This window comes from Grus americana, chromosome 1 (assembly GCF_028858705.1).
Source record: "Grus americana isolate bGruAme1 chromosome 1, bGruAme1.mat, whole genome shotgun sequence".
NCBI lineage: Eukaryota > Metazoa > Chordata > Aves > Gruiformes > Gruidae > Grus > Grus americana.
This window is the reverse complement of record NC_072852.1, coordinates 73,241,033-73,258,252: the sequence shown is the minus strand read 5'-3', so window position 1 is coordinate 73,258,252 and position 17,220 is coordinate 73,241,033. Positions and strand designations below refer to the sequence as shown.

Genomic DNA, 17,220 nt, shown 5'->3' with positions numbered 1-17,220 from the left:
GTGATTTTACAAAATGTTATTCCACATTGTTTGAGAATCTCATCAATCTATGATATAAATGCTGTTCTTTTTTTGTGTGTGTGTGACAATAGCGTCATTTCTTTATTTTGATTCATAAGCAGTGGATTTCAGGACCTAACTGTAAAAGAGACATGCCCCAAGTGTCTTCTAACACATGAGATGTCAGCAAAATCAAAAAGAAAAACCCCAGAATAAGTACGTAGTAATAATAGATTCCCAGTGCTACAAACAGTACCTTGCAGAGATTTCAGAATTGTTTATAAAACATAAAACATTGCAACACATACTTCTTTGCTACGCAGTAAGGATCATTTTATCATCAGTATGATACTTTGCATCTAGATTTCCAGGTACTTTAACACAGCTGGGTAAAAAGTAGCGTTATCCATGCTTTACAAGTGAGAGAACTGAGACAGAGGATGCCTGGCTCAAAGTCTCGCAGTGGATCAGTGGCAGAGCCTGAAACTTGTTTCGTATCTCTTAATTTCCAGAGATGCCTCACTGAATTTAACACTTTAAGAAAATAGGATGGGTTCCTGAAAATGAATTTAGAAAGCTCAGCATCCGTTAAGACTAATGAATTGAAAAATGCCCACATCTAAGTTTCCCAAAATTGCCTTTGAATCAGTCTATTATTATTATTCTTACAGCAGGTATGTTCGAGGAAAGTCCTGGAATATCTCTACTAAACAGAAGGTGAAGAAAAAGGAAAGACTATGATAATCCCTTGGAATGGTAGAAAACAAGACGACAAAATACAGCAGCTGAGACAAATCATCAGCCTACAGTGTTTGGGGCTGAAACCATATTTTTCTGATAGCTTCAGAGGAGACTGTGAGTCATGGCAACTTCTTTCACCAATTCTCCAAATGAATAGTTTTCCAAGACTTCAATCGTACTGTACGGGAATATGCTTCATATCCTGTCTTTGCTGGAGGAACGCCTGTCTTTGTGGTTGCTTAACCTGGGTTGGCTACCTCAATTTTAAACAGCAGTGAAATCTGTCATTTAAACTAAGCTCTCAGTAGAAATTCAAGCCTGTGAGAGAATCTGAGCTTGAATTCAGCTATTTACTTAGCTAAAAATCCAATAAACTTGTTTCACAGGTTCACTATGCCTTCATTTATCTGTAGTACAAATACACTGCTGATAGCAAGGTAAGTAAACAGTCATTTGGGACCACAGTATATATCCACAAGATCAACTCAGTACGATTTTGAGTTGCCTGCTAATAGTATCAAGATAAAACCAGGTCCTGTTATTGCTGGCGCAGCCATTATTTCAGTTTTTCAGTTTGCTTTTAATATCTGTGCCTGAGGCCTGTTTTGGCTAATTCATAACCTTGTTTCAGAAGACAAACTTCATCTCAATGGCTGCTTTATTTGGGAATTCCATCTGCACCTCAGGAAAAAAAAAAATTACTAGATACTGATGCCTGTAGATAGTAAACTCTAAGATTATATCACTGAGTTATTCACAGTAGTCACTAGGGCCTTTTCCCCAGACTTCTTGTACAACCAGAACAAAGTTGTCTTGTCTGGGTGAAAAATCAGTCTCTGATAGTTTCATCTTTGCTAACGTCAAGTTTACAGAGGCCATCATTTGAAAGAAAGGGATCATTTACAGGGGTGGAGTAAGAAGCCAAGTACAAGTAAAACTTGTTTTGCAATACATGATCCACTATGGTTTGGGGAAAGTTGCAGAAAATCAGGTTAAGCTTTAAGAGCAAAAGTGTAATTTTAATTTTTTTTTAAAAAAAATATATTTATGACATGCTGGAAGGCCAGCAGCAAGGCACAGAAAACTCATTGTTAATAACCACACTATACACCTAGGAATTTCAGTTATGCTGACTGGTTCGTTGCGAGCAGACTGGTAACATAGCCTATTATTAAGAGTGCGTGATACTTCCGATTTATGTGACCTTGTTTGAAGTCCAGGAAAGTCATAAAGAGCTGAAGCCACTGAGATTAAAGTTCCCCATGCTCAGGGTATGCCTCAGGCTGAATTTGTTTGGACATTTTCAGCCAAAATGGTTTGGTCATCTCTAAGCACAAAGTCAGAGAAATAACTGTTGTTACTTGACTCCCTCCATTCCTCATCTGTTTAAAAAAATAAAAAAAATTAAAAAATAATCAGGTGGCACTCTCAGGTCATTTTAGCGTTTTGAAGCACTCATAAAATTTTGAAATGCTGAGATTAACATTTGGAAGCAAGCGGTCGTATGTCAGGAAGGGACGCTGTTTCACCCCCTTGAACTGAGCTCTAATTCTATCATGTTAAAAGCACTTGAAAAAACAGTTTGCACATGCTCAGCAGAACTTTCTTTGATTTTGCCGTGAAAACTCCCCCAAAGAGCTCAGTACTGAGCACATGACTAGCATTTCCAGCTTCTGGAGCATGGGCACCTGAATGGCAAATGTGAAGGTCATCCCCTGTGCTCTCCATTCCCCCACCTTGCAGCTCTGTGAGCAAGTAGACATTTCACTGAACGCAACACAGAAAAGAGATTTCAGGGCAGGAAAAGAGAGGATTGGGCAAGGACCAGGACAAAGGGGAGAAAAGACACTGGGGCTGGATTTCCATGTGATTGAGTAGACCACTGAGGAGAAAGAATTTCTGGTGTTTCAATAATCCCTCAGTCCAAGAGCCAGGGAAAGAGCAGAATATAATTTGCTTCTGAAACACTGAAGTGTTTGTGCTGTGGAAACAGTCTCTGCTTTCTGAAAAGAAATATTGCTGAGTTTTGGATTGGCAAAAAAAAACAGTTGTTGGGTGCTAGGGGAAAAGGTGGAGGGAAGATGTGTCAGCTTGGATTTGAATGAAAAAATTCCTGATGCTCAAGAAAATATTCATATATTTGAAACATTGTTTCTTGGCTGGGGCCGGTGTTAAAACAGAGTTCTACAGGAAGAAAAGGAAAAGCCTTTTTCTTGTGGCAGGTGAAAGCTAACCAAAACTTGGATTTTAAGCCTGTATCTGTCAAAGCCTGAGTAATCATTAAAAATATAATTTTTAGCAGTAGTCATTAATACTGTGCTTTGGCTTTATGGATGTCAAACATACGATTCTGCAGAAATCCTAGCTGCAACTCGTATGAGGAGCTAGGCACTGAAATGATAAAATCCTGATACAACAGCCAGGAACCTGAAAAAATGCAGACTTCCCATATTAAAAACTAGTGTGCAATTTCAACTCAAGCCTGCCTTGGGCTTCACGTTTTCTAGGAATAAAATGGGAACCATATCAGCCCCTCACCTCATGGGTTTGGTGTGAAGCTAGAAGAAAGCCTATGCAGTGCTCAGACCTTCAGTGATGAGCACTGCTGAAAAGCACAAGGAGAAATAATTAATTCTCTCTTCAGACAGGGTTTTAGTAATGGGGTACAAAAGGCCTTCTGCCAAACAGTGAAATTAATGCAAGATTATTAAATGAGCACCATCTTTCTTGTGCACCAAATGAAGCAGGGGCCCTGTCAGAAAAATAGTATAGCATCATAATTAAAACTGGCCTTATATACGGCAGAGAGTCGGAATTAAAACTGCGTGGGCAGGAACGTGCAGGCTGGGAATTACTTCATGGATTCTTCATTTTGCAGGCTTAATAAAGTTGTTTGTTGAAAACCTCACTTACTGTTAGTATTTTAAAATCTACAATGAAGGAATGGATAGTTTCTCCATGCACTATACAGCCTTTTTCACTTGACTTATCTCTTCTTTTAATTGACTATGCAGAGTCAAAGCTAGGTCATGCTGCAATAACGAGCACAGACTTGCATAAAATGCATATTCCCAATTGTATACAACCTACTTACATCTGTTATAGATCACTCCAAAATGCCTGACTCTACACTAGATACTTTAACATGGTCCATAGTCAGCTCCTCCTATTTCAGTAAGGCACCCCGTACAGCAGTGACGCTCTTAAATTCCATAGTTTCCTTAACAAAAGGTGTCAAAGTAATTTCTGTTTATTAAATGAAACTTTCCGCCTCTTTTGAAGGTCATTTTTTTTTAGAGGTTAAAAGCATGACTGACTGAAGGATGTTTACATCTTTCCCAAAAGGATGTTGAATTTTGTCACAAATGCTTATGGAATACTTTAAGGTTTTCTGGGTTAAAAAAAAAAACCCCACAACAAAACCTTCTAGAGTACAGAGCATTCACAGGAATTACTTTACCTGTCTTGTAAATATATCCACCTCTGGATCTTAAGAAAGCAGCTGTTTAACATCTCGTATAAACATCACAGTGAGAAACAGGGCTGGAAGAAAAGGAAATGACTGTGTCTAACTGCAGACAATTGGAAAGACAGAACGTAATTAACCAAGATGGAATTTTCCCTGTACCCTAAGACTGCCACACCTAAACTAAAACAAAACAAAAAAATGCAATGAGATGCTTCCATTTCCAGAAACAGACAAGACTTTAGGTTTTTCTTATCACTCTAAACACTACAACTCTAGCAAGAAAGTTTTCTCAGGCACAAATTCAGTATAAGCTTCGGAACAGCTTCTATTACAAATGCAAGAAGGAAATAACTTGTATTTTTGCTTTGACGGATTTGTTAGCTCTAATCCAAGAAAGTGAGTAATAGAACACATTCCCTACTGTTAGAGAAAGCCAGAATTTTAACCAGGTCCTTAACCAGACTTCAATGAATCCATTTTTCATTGTTCCTGTCTCTCTAAACTAGATGTAGGGATGGCTTCTGATTTCTCCTGTTTTAAAAGCAAACTTCCTCAACCAAAAAAATCCTCTACAAAACAGGAAAATAAACAGAAACCCCAAACAAACGGATCTGATGATCCCCTGTTTCTTCTTACAGTGAAAACAACAGCTTTTTTAACATTGTCTCATTACAATCAGATTATTAGAGACTAAATTAAACTAAAAAAATACCTCAAGATTTAGAAGACATTCATAACCCAAAGACAGAGCTTATACACTATTCAGTATCGAAGGGGCATGAAGTCAGCACACAACTATAGAACGAGTCAGGTTTACAGCTACTGAGCTTACCATGGGCGCTACGAACCTGCTCGTTTCTACAGGAGTATTTTGGCATTGTGTAGTTGGCAATTTGATAGTGCTTTCACAAAGCATAGCTATTTATTTTATCTGCATAATAGAAGGACACATCTGTTCAATTTATTCATTCAGGCCAATTTCCTTCCAGCCTAAGATATGAAGAAAGTAATTTTCAACATTTTTTCTTAACCTAAGAGAAAGAAAGGCAAAATGTCGGCCCTCAGTCTTTGTGGCAGATCAGAGCAGCAGGAGACGGAACTTTTTTAGAAATTTTTCAAATCTCTGGTTTTGAAATACTTTCCAGCTTTTGGGCATTTTGTTGAAATATTCACAGAAGTCTCCTATTCATGTCTGAGTTAAAAAAAAAAAAAAAAAAAAAAACCAACCAAAAAAGACAGAATACTTCATACCTGATGGAAAACTGAACCTTGGATTTTTCTCAGTTTGCTCTTCTGTGCAAAACAATTCACGCTAAAGTAATAAGCAACTTTTAAAGTGATACCTTTATGTCGTCAGAGCTGAAAACAATAGGTTTGAATAGTGCTACATCAAATTAAATGAAGGACTGACCTGTTTCAAAATATATCTTCCAGCTTAGGCTAGAGCAAGGCAACTCAGAGACTGCTATGTGAAAGATGGTAAAGAAAACATGAATTTACAGAATAACTGTCCTGTAAATTACAGTATTTCTTCATCCTGGATTTCATAATTGGTTTCAGTTCTGGTAATCTGGTTTCGACAGCACATTATGGAAGAGTACGTCATTGCTCGCCTGTTTGTTCTGCAGAATTAACCTTCCATTTACCAAAATTTTAAATTCTTTCACTTTCCATAAACTTGATCCTAATAAGAAAAGAAAGAGACATCTGGGCATTTCTGTTTCCTAAAGTATCTCCAGAGTAGTCTATGACTAAGTAACAGCACAGGCATTCACTGAAACCACCTAGGATGCAAATTGCAGCAGTGAAATCTGTAGAGTAAGAGACTATGGGACAAGAAACCCCTTACTACTGATTTACACCAGATCAATGCTTACTATTTGTTTCCTTATTCACACTTACATATTGACACCTAAGCTGAGATAGTATAAATTATTTCTGAAATAATGAAAATGAAAAATAAAGGCCTCTAGCACAAGAACTTGACAATCCTGGTCAGACACATACGGGCAAGTAGAGCATGGGGGTTTTTTTGGTAGAGTTCAAGAAGTTGATCAGAAATATTTAAGTTTTATATAACTCTCACTGTCATAACCTGTTTCATAAGCAACGAATGAAAATTTTTCTGAAGTCAGCTGCAATTAATTTTACCACCTTTTGTTTTATATAAACTACTCAATCTATTTCTTTCAACATGCACTGCACACTTGAGATTTCATTAAACAAGGTCAAAGATGAGATTTGTGATGCTTTCAACTTACAAATTTTGTTCTAATAGTATTCTAACATGTAAAGGTAACTGTGTAGATTCCACGCACAGTAAGAAAGAAAATTATTTATATTCATTATTCTGCTCTGATTGATTTTAATCTCTTCAGTCTCTACTTCTTAAGTCTAAATCATTTTGCGGGGGGGGGGGGGAATCAATACAAAAGTATTGATAATGTAGAATGGACTGTGGAGAAGGCCATTTCTGAACTATTTAAAATTATTTAGTCAGCTGAACAGAATTTTGAACTTATATCTTTTCTGATTTTTCTTGCTGTTATCATAGTCTGGCATGTTTTCCATATGGAACAAATCTGAAGAGAAAAATAAATAATGTTTTGGAGCTTGGTTTCAAAAGAAGAGAGTACATTTTATGAACGTGAGTAAGATTATGTACTATAGAGGAAGCTAAAGATTGTAGCTTCAGATACCTTCAGGGTATTCTATCTTGATAGTAAAGCAATAATCTTATCATCCTGACTTCAAGAGCTTGTTCCTTTCTAAGTTATAGTTCTTCAAAGGGGAATAGACATATCTGTGTGAATGAAATTTGCAAGGCTGAACCTTTAGCCCCCCAAACCCGATAACACTTATAACTCTGAATGACTTTGCACACGGGATTAGTCGTCTTGATCTCATCTGGGTACTCTCAACAGACTGCAGAAGAAAAAAAAAATCCAATGGAGTCGTCCTTGAAGTTATTCAAACACGCGTCTATTCAAGATCAATGCATTGGTTTGCAATCTGGGAAATGCCATGAGCTGACCTTCCATATAAACTTCCTAGGAGCTTCAATATTCCTTTATTTATTCAATTAATCTGGTAAAGTATAGAATCTCTATTTTTTTTTATGCAAGAATAATTCCCACTCCATAGTGCCAGATGTTTTTCTGGATGTAATTTCAACATTGTGTATCTTATTTGATGCCTTTGATTAAATTTGTAATGCATTTAAAATATCAGTGTGTCCAATCAAGTGTAGAGAGACATGAAAATGAAGTGACTCATGCGATGGGAATTAAATCTAACACTGACTTGTCACCTATGCTTTTAGAGATAGATTTCATTTACAACTTAAGCAAATCTGTGCCTCTGTCACACATCGCCAGCAATGCAAACAGACTAGAAAATACATATTGTACATTCATTAAATGTGGATTTGGATTGCAGAAATCTTACGATATATATTTTTAAACAAACATCTCAGGTTCTGTGGTTGAGCCATAACTGTTCCCTCCTTCTTGAAAAGTAAGAAAATGCATAAAACTAGTACTTTATCTCAAGGATTTTATAGAAATACCATAATTAAAACTTGCAAAGCTCCCTTAAAAAGAGAACTAATTTGGCAGTAGACTAAACAAGGCCTGTCAGAAGCCCTTCTTTCCAATGCATCTTCATACCAACACTCAAGTGAGTTTTAAAAGAGGAAAAGCCTTTGTTAAATTGAGGGCTGGGCAAATACAGCAGCTGAACCTTCAGCCTCTGTAAGTTAACAGCAACAGAACAAGCCTGATGTCAGTGCAACAGAGTTTCTGTGTACTGGCTGAAGATGTAATTCAGTATCTAAGGAAAACAAGCTAGGATGACAGGAATAGTAAGAACAGTTTCCCACTGCATCTCTGTGCTTTATTTCTGTTCACTTTTTGTTTCTTAATGTGGTGTGCTTGCCCTATATACACAAAAGAATTACAAGAGTTAGGGCAAGATAAACCCCATCTACGGCAAAATTTAGCCCTGGTCCGACAATAGGCCAAAACAAAATTTGCATCCAAAATTCAGCCTAAGGATGGCAGGGGTTCACGTGTGCACGCTTAGCTGGTAGTGCTAAGTTGCACGTGTCCCTGCAACAGCCGTGCACACCGTTGGGGTTATTCGCTTCCTTCATACCAATATATCAGGAACGCTGGAGAAGTCGCCGCTTACTAGAGGCGTCAGATGAATAGCGCGCTCTATAAAACAAGTGCTGCCTGCAAAGTTCCAGGTCAGCTTCTGAAAATGCCTGCAGCACTGTGCTTCCTCACTGGCCGGGCCTTAAGGGACAGTCCTGAGGCTTCTGCGACTGTAAAGGCTGACACAGTGGATTTTGTGGTCAGACCATCTGGCCACTAGAATGACATAATCCACCCTTTTCGTGCGGGCAGTCAGGAAGCATGAATCTCTCTCTTGCTCTTGGGAGAAAAGAGGGGAGAATAAGGCACTGGGATGAAAGACCAGCTGGTTGATTCACTTAAATGACCACTGACATATACAAGCTGTCCCCGGCTCCATGTTTTCTCAGGTTTATTTACACATGCTATCTTCATCACGGGTAGTATAATGGAAAGTAGCACAATGCTGATAATAACAAAAGGCCAGAAAACAAACAATCAAACATTTACACATCATCTATTTGAAATGCCATGTTAGAGAGGTGGAGTCACTAAATTACTTTTGCAGTGATCTTTCGTGCTGCTTGTAGGGTTAATTAGTAACAGGAACGATGCTGAATTACTGAAGCCTCGCCACACATTTTATGTATCTTTCTAGGCTGATGGGAACTAAGTTACACAAATGATCTTCATATCTGTGATCCTTCAAGGAACAGTCATTTTGGTAATACTCAGAAGTGGTTTCACTGACTTCCATTTCATAGCCATTCTGGATTGCAAAATTAATTTGGTACAGTTTTGTTCCTTTGAATAATATGGCAAGTAAAAATTTACTTACCAAAATTATGACATTTCTAGATTTCAGTTAGGATGAACTACGTATTCTGTCCTGAAATAAAGGGTGTCACGAAGAGGCAGCATTGGGCAGGACAGAGAAGTGAGACTTCCAGAATAATTATGCCAACAGTGATTTTCTGTTTTCCTTTCTTATTATTGTGACTGTATTTGCTCGATCACAAGCTTTTCAGCTTTTCCTCTTCTCAAACCAAAATTCTTCATCTTAATAAGGTCACAAGCATGTGTTTACAACCTCAGAGTCTATTGTCTCAGAAATGTTTATGTGGAATGTTGTTGTTTTTTTTTTTTTTTAAGTCTTTACGCAACAAACCTTTCTGAAAAAATACTGAGGTAGCACAGCCCAAATAGCTGTATTTACTAAAAATACACAGTGGGTAGAAGATCTCTTGCTTTGGCAGACTTAAATCCAGAACACAGACCATAGCTACAAAATTCATGAGAAATTTTAGAAGCTACTGTCACATTCTTGAAAATTGGTGTGCTTAGGTAACAATTTTACAGGTGGCTATACACTGGCATCTAGTATAAACTCACGTACTAATTTGTGCTTTTCTCCCCCAACTTATCACTGGAGAGGTAAAGGCAGAGAACCAGGGAGGTCAGGTAGCAACAGGCCCCAACAGCTGTAGGGTGAATACGTCGCTCCTTGCTCTCTCCACCCCATGGCAGTAGATGTCACATGACAGGCACCAGAAGAAAAGTCAGCAAAAACTTTATCAGCCCTCAAGCTATTCTTTCCATCTGTGCATGTCTGCACAGCTTCTGATCACGTTTTTCCATTGTGTTACTAGCTTTCAGGATTTATTGCGATATGCATGACATTTGTTTTATCTTAAGGCCTGAACAGCTGGAATCAAGAAAACCAGCATTTCACATTTTCATTTTTTAAGAAAGACCCATTTCTCCTGATCATAACACAGAGCATCAGAATGACTCAGCAACAGGAAAGAAAAAAATAATAATTATTTTTTCAGGCCAGTTTCATAGTTTGAATGGGAAGGGAGAGTGGAAGTCAGTTTTCAGCTTGAGATTTTTTTAATCTAGGGGCAAACAACACATTTCTGCTACTGTTCAGGAGAAGCAGTTGCTCTTACTATGAGTAAACCTTTGCAGAGAAAGATGCTGTTTTCAAGTGGATGAAATTTGAGAAGTGAAGATATACATGTGACATTTGCATCACAAAAGTTTAGATCTGAATGTCGGAACACTTTATGAAACTTTAAGATAATTCCTGTTTCTGAAAGTCAGATTTACATGGGCAATTTTGCACAATACATTTTATTAATCGTCACTTCAGATATGTGTAAGTGAAAATTAAGGAAGCATTAAGAAACTACAGTTGCTGTCAAAAAGAATCTGCAGCTTTTGACTGCAATATATTTTCATTATTCATCCAGATGTAATTTCTTCAATGGCTTTCTGGGTTAGAGAAACAGCAAATTCATTTCTGAGGGCTATGGCTCACGTCCTCAGAAAATACGTGGCATATACTTCTGCTATGTCACTTACCAACAGGATGCATTCAGAACTACATGATAATGAAAGAACCATGTAGGAAAAAATCTTAACCTGAGGAATTTAGAGGTCAAAAGGGAATAATCCATGAAATTCTCTTGGGCCAATCTCTTTGTTGGTGTAAGAAAGGGAAAGCACGTACACTGATTACATCAGAATTGCAACAAGTTATATTGGGGAAAAAATAGCCTAACCAAAACAACCCACTAATAAATACAGTTAGCACACTGGCCTCTGAGAACAGCTGCTGAAACAGAGCGCACTGTGCCCTTTCTCATGTCCTAAGCAGACAAAAATATATACCTCTGTTTTACACTACAGCTACCCATATCTAAATGTGAAAATAGGGGGGAAAGGTGAAGAAATAGATTCAAAAGTATGTGTCTAGAGAGGTCTGGGGCATTTATGTGCAGAGATTTATTTACAACCTTTTTTTGTTTTGTACTAGGTGTGGTAATGCCCTCTTCGTCCATCCTCAAAAGAGTCTGAAAGACAGTAACATTTGCAAGAAGGCAGCAAAGGAGAGGAGTATTGATTACAGACTATTAAGTGTAAACAAAGATCAATTTACTCCACTTCTTTCCAAAAGACTCGAACAAGAAATCCTCCCTCAGAGATAGAGACATTTGCTCTGTCTCCTCACTGCAGGTAGTTCAAAGGAGGCCAAGGAAATGGAATCTCATCCACTTTTACTTCCAGACTGAGCCCCGTGTTTTCAGCTTGGCACAAGGACTTCACTACCTGAGGCTTTGAGCTCTGGCAGGAGATTTCAAGGAGGGCCCAGAGGTCTCAGAAGACCATCCAACTTCCCTGCCATGCTGCACATCCCACTGAAAGTGCACAGAGGTCAACCTCATGCCTTCTCCTCTCCACCAGTCTCTATGGTACCCAACTTTTAGTCCTTTTATTTTTGCCTCTTAAAAAAACAGAACTTCTGTGTTAAAAAGTTATTCATGTGCCCCATATTCATGTGTCCCTTCAGGCAAATCTTTTTCTGGCTTGTTCAGAAAAAGCACTCTGGAAAATTTGCGATACAACCAGCAGAGCCCATGCCCTTTCATTTATCCTAGCTAGGTTCCAAAGAACTTCTGCTGATTTAAACAGCAAAGCCTAAGGGTCATGACCCCTTTCCTTGTCCTAAAATAAGTTTTCAGAGGCCAGCCTTGTGCCCGACTTTTTTGATAAAACAAAGAGAGGTTCAAAAACTTCCTGCAAATGGTTCCATTCACTCAAAACAGAAAATCTACCTTGAGGCAAGCACTCTTCAGTCACTAATACCGGATTGAACAGGAGAGCAAGGGAGGAGCTCTGGCTTCTGTCTGTAACTCTACAGTGAAAACTCAGACTCCTCAAAAGCAATAGTCCCCTGTCTCAGTACTGAGAACTTAGTGAACCTGTGTCACAACTAAACAAAATTTGGAATAAACTTTTCAAAGTAGCCTAGGGAAAAAAGAGAGATCCTTCTTATATTTGTTATGTATTGAGAGATATTAAGCTAATATTTAACAGATAGCAACACCACAACCTGAGACTTTTTGGAGCACAATAGTAGAAAGCTAAGCAATTATTTCTAATGCTACTTATTTTCTGGAAGCAGCTAGTTTAACTGCTGATATTAGTTACCTCTGGCCCACAGCAGCTTATTCCTTGTGCTGAGGGATATATAAACATAGCTTCTTGTCTGACTTGAAAGACTTCAGGCAACCTGAAGCTTAAAGAGGTCTTCTGGGGTGTGCTGAACATTCCTCCTACTAGATCTATGGCCATTTACATCCTATATGTCCCTACTGCAGGGGGGTCATTCATGCATTCTTGAAACACAGGTCATGAACATGGCTAGAAGTCGACTAGGTTCAAGAGAAGGATCAGGAGTTAATTTTGACAGATGTATTTATCAGTGTACAAAGCTGAACAGCTGAAAGATGATTTTCCAATATGTAGAGTTAAAGCATATAAATTCACATTTTTCTCCCTAAGGAAAGAATTCAGTTAACAAAACTCAGCAAATTTAGAGAAAACTAATTATACTCTTGTTCCAGATAGCACTGGATATTTTGGACTAGGAAAGTTTAACAGAGTTGAACATAAAATGTACCAAGCAGGTGGTTTTTATTAAGATTGCTGATGTCATGCGTTACTTGGAAGCCACACAAAGCATGCAGGGAACATTGTGAAATGAAGTTAACGAGAGGGTCACACACTCTGTAGCTTCTGTAAGTTGAGCTTGCAGCATGACATAGAGGTTTCTTGCCTTCCTCCAGAGTCTCTCCTCCACACTCCCCATCTGTCCAAATCAACCTTTGTTACAAAGCCTCCTTCCCCCTTCCCAGAGGTTCTGTGTCTTCCACATCTTTGTCTCCTCTACTGTCCCAGTTAACGTGCAAAATTTCTCCCCATTTGCTTGCACTGTCCCATTCCACAGCAGTGAGTCCTCCCCGTGCAGCACAGCTCCTCCTCATCTCCGGCATAGCAGGATCCTCCAGGTGTACCTTATAGAAACTCCTGATGTTGCAGACACACCCCCCCACCCAGTCCCCACCTCACCTCTTACTACCTTCTTACTGGCCTTGAACTTGTCCCAGTATTCCGTCTTTCTTGGCAGCCAAATCTCCAATTTTTTTCTGGTCTACAAGGGCCGGAGAAATTTGCTTTTGTGCAACCCATTTGTCTCCAATAACAGCAGTCTCTTTTCTTGCCTCTACATACTCCTGTTCACTCTTTCTGTCCCTGATGGTATTTGAGCTGTTGTCTCTCTTTACTAGAATATTCTAACTCCACAAACTACTCTTCCACACTTTCTGGTATCTCCCATTTTCCCCTCCATCTCCCACCACTGACACTTTCATAGGAGGCAGTCCATCAGAATAACAACACATCAAACAACCGTGAGAAGGAGACGACATTTCTGCTCTGCTGTACAGGAACCATTAACCAGGTCTTTGACTTAAAAAGACTGAAACTGGCTGTACTTGAGAGGAAGCAGAAGCTCCATGTGTCTCCTATTTTCTCTTACTGCTTTTCTGTGTAATCAACAAGGTTTTGGCTATCAAAACCTGTAACTTTCCCTAAAGTTTTGAAAGTGGTCGGATGTGATGTTCAGAAGTTACTGTTTTACAGACACACAGATAAATGCCATTGAGTTCAGTCTGTGGCCTCTTGATCTAAACCAAATACCGGAACAGAGGTCCTCCCGAAATAATTCCACTCCAGCTGAAAAGTAAAATAGGACCCTACTCAGTTCCAAAACACAGACAGTGAGGTTTCTGAAACCGCACTTACGTAAGACTTCAAGAAAATGAAGAAAAAAAAAAAAAAAAAAAAAAAAAAAGTAGCCCCTACCCCATGATCAAAGCTGACAATTAAGCCCAATGAATTTTGCATGCAACTGGTTTTCTGGATCCAGTTGCAGGTCTTCATATTTACTAGGCTTTATATTTACAATTCTGTATAAGTCAGAGCCAGATCCAATCATCTACAAGGCCTGGAGGTCAGAGTTACATTCAGGGTTCTTTCCTATCCCATTTTGTAGGTGGAGACCAACTGCAAACTTGAAATCAGACAAATAACTCAGAAGTTCTGGGCTTGCAGTCTCAGACCATTTTTTTTTTCTTATTTTAATCAACAGCAAAAAATTCATTACCATTATTTCTTTTCCAGTATAACAAAATAGAAAATTATGGCATGATTTAGAATTTTGTTTTTGAACCAGCAGACAAAAAGAAAAAAAATAAACTGGAGCTGTGCACTTCAGAGACACTTTGTCCCACACAGACTTTTTCAGTCTGTTCTTTATAAAGCAGACCGTCTGTCAAAAGTGACAAAGAGCTGTTCTTTGAAAAGCAAAGGCTGCTCATGGGATCCTGCATCCTGTACTACTGAACTCACTGACACCTATACATAAAATTTACATTGACTAGATTGAATATGCTCCATAACGAAGAAGAGACTGCTGCATAGCTGAATGTTAAGCCTAGTTCCAATTTTAAAGCTGTACTCCAAGAAGCATTTTAAAGCATAATTTAATTTGTGCATTTTCATTTACAATTATTTATTTCTCTTCTTCAGGTTCAAGAGAAGACATGCAAACATTTATCCTGTGCTCTGGGCACATTTGATATTCCTGTAAACTGACAGTAACAAATATCCCCCTCAATTATTGCTGATGATATTTTAAGTGAAATAAAGCCTACGAGAAGAAATTTTCCATAGTCCACATTTGCTCATAGGCCCTCTCAAATCAAAGAAATTGCAACTTTAGCATTTCTGTCTAAAACTGGTATGCAGAAGGTTAGTCAATTATCAAATTATATAGGAGCTTTGAGAGCAAGACCAACATCTCAGAACCCACTCAAAATCTCAGAGTTAGCCACTTTAATGATATAATGATCAGGAAAGACTTCAGCTAATAACTATGTATCTTCTTCCAAATATATTTAAGACATAGTCCCAAGCAGAAAGGCCTACAATAGTCAGATTTTCAGATGAGGGAGGCATGATTAGGGGATGGGGATCTGGCAGCCAAAAGTAAAGATCAGATGCCAACTGAAGCCAAATTCAAATAAAAGAAAGCTGTCCTGGCCACTGTTTGATCATTGTCACCCAAGGATAGCTACAGACGTGGTTGTATTCCTAAGCTACAAACACATGCAAGGAAATACTCTTGATCAGAGAGACAAAATTTCAATTTTGTTCTAATTTTCAGCCTATCAAGAGTAGACAGATGTTCCCTGAGAGACTGGGATGCAACCATCTGAGAGAAAAAGCAAATGATGAATTCAACCATAGATGAAAGATATCTCAATCGCTTACTCTTCAGTAACATTCTTACTGGCCTTGGAGCCATCCCAATATGTTAATGCAAAGGAAGACAAAATGAACCCTCTACGAAGGACCTGATTAGAGCACACATGAGGAGTAAGACTTAAAAAAACCCAAACAATCAACCTCTTGAATGCTATTGTTTAGAATCCCCCTTACAAGGCACAAAAATTTAAAGACCTTCACATTGACTATGTATTCTTGCCAGTCATGAGAGAGAAATTAATGTCCTCTTGAAGTCAGAGGTAAGACAAAGCACAGCTCTAATAATACCATCAGGATTTTAAAAGCACATATGAAGAGATTAAACTCACCATCTCTATGGCACCTGGACTACTACCCAGATTACTGGGGCAAAGAAATGCAAGTAACTCAACCAAAACTTGCTCACGAGCATGAACAGTAAGGAAATATAGGCATAAAATGACACCTGACTTGACTGTCAACATCCTGCAACCATATCATGAGCAACAGCTGTACCTGTCTTCCTTTGAGTTTCCCAAAAGGAGGAGGAAGAAATGACTGCTGATCAGTATATCAGGTTTTTCCTTTTCTGCTGTTATCAGGGGATGTGCAACTGTGGAGCCAGAGCTTGGATCAAGCCCAAAGGCTCATAATTTAGCCAAGCCACCTTTGTCTATCTTGTACTAAGCACTGCTTATTGGTCAAAATTAACTTTAAAAAAAAATCAGTATGCCTTCTGCTATCTTCCTTAAAAAGAGTAAAGCATTAAAGAATTGGAAGTGAAGAGGTGAAAGAGAAAGCAAAACCACCTCTCCCCAGAAAACACATCAAAAGATCACATATGCAGTTATTTCAATTTTCCCTCTTGTAATTGATTTAATTCACTTCCACATGACCTGTGTTTCTTCATCTTTCCCAATAAACTGCTGAAGTTACATCAGCATAAAAAAGTAGCTGCTCCTTAGACATGTGAAAGTCAATGCAATGGGGTGAGAGATGGCAACGCCCAAAACTATTTTATAAGTCCGATTATCATTTATTGTGTTCTGAAATTACTTGCCTTACAATATATCTCTTTGAAGATGTTTTGCTTTCAGGCAGCACAGCTTACTCAACTGTCTCTGTGTTTTATCTTTTATATGTGTGTTTTATCTTTTATATATTTATATTCTTATAAACACTACATAAATATTATAAATTGATGATGCATCTTGCAAGTGGGCTTCAGCCACATGTTCTGCTGAAACCCTTAAGACAGTCACTGGAAGATGAGTTACTATCTACAGCAGATATGTACTTGGGCTTCACAAATATAACTAAGGTGTTCCCTATGACACAGGCATATTCATTTCTGTTTACCTCATGGCTGAAAGTCTCATTTAATATTAACCTTTGTTTGGGTCCTACTAGGTAGGATCTAGAAAGCAAGTATCTTTTGGTGTTGGTTTTTCTCTCAGAGGTATCTGTTCTCACTGAAATTAAGCTTAGCCAGCCAAGGTTTGTAGTTTATATTAAAAAACAACATCAATCCACACTTATACAAAAGAAAGAAAAACAGGAGGAGTTTGAAAAACCTAACCACCTTCCCACTCCATTGAAATTTTCCAGCAGGTTGTCAGCCTGATCTTGGGTTTCTTGTGTATGTAGTTCATAAAACCCATCTTTCTTCTGCTACAGGAATGACACCAACTAGCTATGCTACCTAAGACATGTAACTGG

General features: G+C 38.4%; 1 long non-coding RNA gene across 3 annotated transcripts in view; it reads right to left on the bottom strand.

The window, feature by feature from the left end:
• LOC129206131 (uncharacterized) overlaps positions 1-5,709 on the bottom strand; it is a 37,117-nt gene extending 31,408 nt beyond the window's left edge. For 2 of the 3 annotated variants that reach the window (XR_008577010.1, XR_008577012.1), the window contains exon 1: positions 5,622-5,709. This is a non-coding gene — a long non-coding RNA (uncharacterized LOC129206131). Of the gene's footprint in view, positions 1-4,201; positions 4,288-5,621 lie in introns of those variants that run through there. The other variant, XR_008577011.1, reaches the window with a different exon arrangement.
• Between the last annotated feature and the right edge of the window lie 11,511 nt (positions 5,710-17,220).